Raw genomic sequence first — 3,954 nt, forward strand, 5'->3', positions numbered from 1 at the left:
GAGGGAGAGAGAGAGAGAGAGAGAGATTGAGAGAGAGATATGGTGGATATGGGGAGGCAGCAGTAAATCCCAGGGATAGCTTTCCATCAAGCTTGTGAGGTGATTCCTCTTCCCCAGGGGAAGGAACCGTAACTCGTCCTAGAATGATCTCACTCCACCTTGCACCTGCTGCCCTGCCTGGTTTTAACTCCAGGGAACAAGATTCCCCTGTGCCAGGTATGCCCTTGGTGTCCCATTACCCTCTTCTCACCACCCCCCTTTCCTGTCTCCTTTTGAGTGTTGTCTACCCCTTTGGATTATAAGCTCCTAAAGGGCAGGGACTGTCTTTTTTTGTGTTAATTGTATCACCAGCCTAGTACATAGTAGGCATTTAACAAATATTAATTGGGTTGGAATAGAGTCATAGTGAAAAGAATGGGGAAGTGTTGGGGGAGGCAAAGAGGGAGAGGAGAAAAAGTGAGAGCTAGAAAGGGGGAGGGGTTAAGACCCCACCCCACTCCATCCGGAGGAATCTCAAAACTCCCAAGAAAGAGCCTTGCACTTAATCTGTGTTTAGCAAATATTTGTTGAATTGAATGGGCTTCAGCTGGAAGGGACTTACCTGGGGACACCACCAGATGGAATCTCCTGATGACTCCTTTCCTCTCAGCAGATTCGTCAGGCATCGCACACTCATAGTCACCTGAATCCTTTACTCTGAGCCTAAACTTTGTGATAGTGATGGTGATGATGCCATTATTATTGTCATAAGAGGAGAAGTATTCATTGCCTGCCACGAAAAACTTGGAGCTTGTTTCTAAGGGTAGTATTTCACAGTCCTCTCCACTCTCTTGCTTTTTACACCAAGACATCCATCTATGTTCACGCTCCTGGGACTTGTAGAAGCAGTTCACACTGAATGTCTCCCCTTCCAGTTGTCTGTACTCTTCCTCAGCCTGTTCTGGTCCCCTGTAGCCTGGAGACCTCGGTCTCAACTCCTGGTACTAGAGCTCAGCCCAAGTCCTCCCTGGCTTGCCTAGGGAATAAGAAGATGAGTGATCTCCTCAGAAAGCAGCCTCCTCTGCGCTCCCATAGACAGAATATGCCCTAAAGAGGCAGCTTAGAGAGTCTCTCTTCCTTCTCTGCCCCTGGACACCCCATGGTGTCCAGCCCTTTCCCCCACCTCAGCCTTCTCCCTCACTCCCATCCCCCCTATTTTTCATCACCATTTGTCCTCAGCCCTCTCCTCTTCATCCTTGTCCCACCCCCCTCACCTGAAGTCCCCAGAGACAGCAGCAGCAGCAGCAGCAGCAGCAGCAGGTGTAGGATTTCTGGGGTCATGCTGGTCCTCCCTTGGTGTTCAGGGGGAGACAACACAGGGAGCTGTCAACCCTTAGCCTGTTCCCAAGAGAGATGGCATGAGGTGCAAGGATCCTGACTCTGCTCTTGCTCCCTTTTACAGATGAGGAAACTGAGACAAATAGGTGACCTGCCCAAGGTCACACAGCTGGTAAGTGTCTAACCTGGCAGTATCCACTGCACCACCTAGCTGCCATGTCTATGAACAGGTATGTAAAAGGCCAGTGTTACCAAGCCCTGAGGGAGATACAGCAATGAATGAGACACAGTCCTTCCCCCCAGGAAGCTCACTTATCCAAGGGGATAAGTAAACTCTCACCATAATATAAAGTGGAATGAGATGTGTCATAGGGGAGAGAAATGTAAAGTGATCAGTAGAGGGTTGGCCCAGAGGCTCTACAGGTCATCTTTCCCCCAGCCCCTGGGACAGAAATGCTAGAAAGATGTGAGGGTGTGGAGCATGAGGGCAGTGAGAGGCAGAAAGTGAGAGGGAGGTGAGAGTTTTCTCTCTCTTACCTATCTTGGTTTTCTGGTGGAGTTTCTTGATGTACACAATTCCTGTAATAAGGACCCCTAATAGGAGCAGGAAGGTCAGGACCACACCCAAAATGAGGAATTTCTCCTTTTCTAAAAAACTTATGGAAAGAGAGGTGTGTCAGGTGAGAAGGAAAAAAGAGAGAGAGGGAAAGATCCAAACTGTGGGAAATCAAATTATTCAGTGTCTGATGTGTGAGAATGGGTAGATTTTGGCTTTAAGAGCCTCTTACCACCTTTTGTGATTTTTCTTCCCACTGGTCTCCAGTGATCTCAAATTCCTCCTTCTGTTTGCCCTTAGCTGCCAAGAATTCTCTATTTCAGTGCTTAGCTCCTAATTCAAAGCAGTTCCTCTTATTCCAAACCTTTCCCAGTATCCTCCTCTCACCAAAACTTACCTATCCTGTCATAAGGTCATAGGTTTAGAGATAGTTTAGGAAGGTCTCCATCATAAAACTCCAGAGACTAAGTATTCTTATTCACTTGTCACCATCTGCTCACTTTATGCCTTGTAAACTCTACCTTTTTCTATCTTTATTAATTGCTGCCTGCCTAGAAGTAAATGGTTTTGATTCCTACTTCCTCTTTTCTCATTCTTTCTTCTTCAGCCCTTCCCTTCCCACTCCAACTGTGATCTCCCTTTCCACTCTGCCTTTGGAATTCCTATTCCATAATGAATAAACTTTCATTCTGGACAGGGCCTCCCCAGATAATACAGCACTCAAGGCCACCCTCTCCAACACTGACTATACCTTCTCCCATATCATCTCTTCCCACCCTCCACCTAATCACACTGGTCCTGGGGAGGATGTCAGAACACACTGTAGCTACCCACAATCACTTCTGGATTCTTTCTTTCTCTTTTTCTTTCTTTCTTTCTTTTTTTTGACCACCATTACTCAGTAAATTCCCCTCCTTTGAAGCTTACTTGATTAAAAATTTTCACCCAATATTGATCACAGTGGCTGTTGTCTACCAGCTCCCAAGCCATTCTCTGTTTTTTCTCAGGGAGTTCAGTATTTGGTTTATTGTGTTCATCTCTTCCCAACTCCTGCCCTTTATACTACATTTCAGCATTCATGTTGATGCTTTCTCACACACTCTAACTTCCTAGTTCTTCAGTCTACTCAAAACCCGTGACTTACTCCTCCAATCCACTTCAACCATACACTGTGATGACCATGTCCTGGGTCTCATGACCCACAAGCACTCTACTTACATAAAAACTAACCAAAAAAAGAAAAATAAATATCTGACATTACCCTACTCTGACATCACTTTTCTTTTTCCAGAACCTCAAACCAGCTGACCTGGGTTGAACCCACACTGGCTTCTACTCATGAATCCATTGTTCAATTCTTTTTAAATCCCAATCCTACTTTACTCCCACTGATGGGGTATGGGACCTTTGCCCCTTACCCCAAAAAGAATTTAGGTCCTATTTGTCTAAGGGATTCTCCTTGAATTCTCCCATTAGATTGAGGAGGACTCTGATTCCCCTGAGGCTATAATCCTATCAACTGGCCTTTCTTTATCACCTATGCCCAATCTCTCAATTCTCTGTTACCCCTAACCTAGCCTAGCCCTCCATTGTCTTCCCTCCCTATGGCCACTGGCTACTTCCCACTTTTGACCCTATCTAGACTCCATTCCCTCTTGGCCTCAGTGGTCCAGGTCCTTGGCATTCAGTTCATCCCAGCTTTCTGGATACTCCTATCCAGATCCTTTCTAGATCCCTCCCACAGTCTTTCTGTATATAAAGTCCATCTCATCTCCATTAAGGTGCTCAGATTCCTTAAGAACCTAGCCAATAGCTTACAAATGTTCAGATTCCTTAAGAGTCTGGCTAATACGGCAGATCTTTAATAAATTTTGTCTCTGGCTGAAAGAAGTCTTGGGTCAAATTTATTTGGGCATCACCCACATGTTGTGATTTTGGAGTTCCAGCACCCCTAAACCTCTAGATGTCATCACCACCATTTACCTCTTACTCTCCTACTCACATGCAGATGAAAGGAACTGGAGGAAGTCACAAAAACTGAACTGTCTTCATCTTATTTAATCTCAACTAGGTCATCATTG

At 45.6% G+C, this 3,954-nt stretch overlaps 1 pseudogene; it reads right to left on the minus strand.

Annotated features, from left to right (window-relative positions):
- The window catches only part of LOC114053529, a 31,516-nt pseudogene extending 30,665 nt beyond the window's left edge, over positions 1-851 (minus strand).
- Positions 852-3,954: the final 3,103 nt, after the last annotated feature.

The sequence above is a fragment of the Vombatus ursinus genome, unplaced genomic scaffold (genome assembly GCF_900497805.2).
Source record: "Vombatus ursinus unplaced genomic scaffold, bare-nosed wombat genome assembly UNPS02014811.1, whole genome shotgun sequence".
In the NCBI taxonomy this organism is placed as follows: Eukaryota; Metazoa; Chordata; class Mammalia; order Diprotodontia; family Vombatidae; genus Vombatus; species Vombatus ursinus.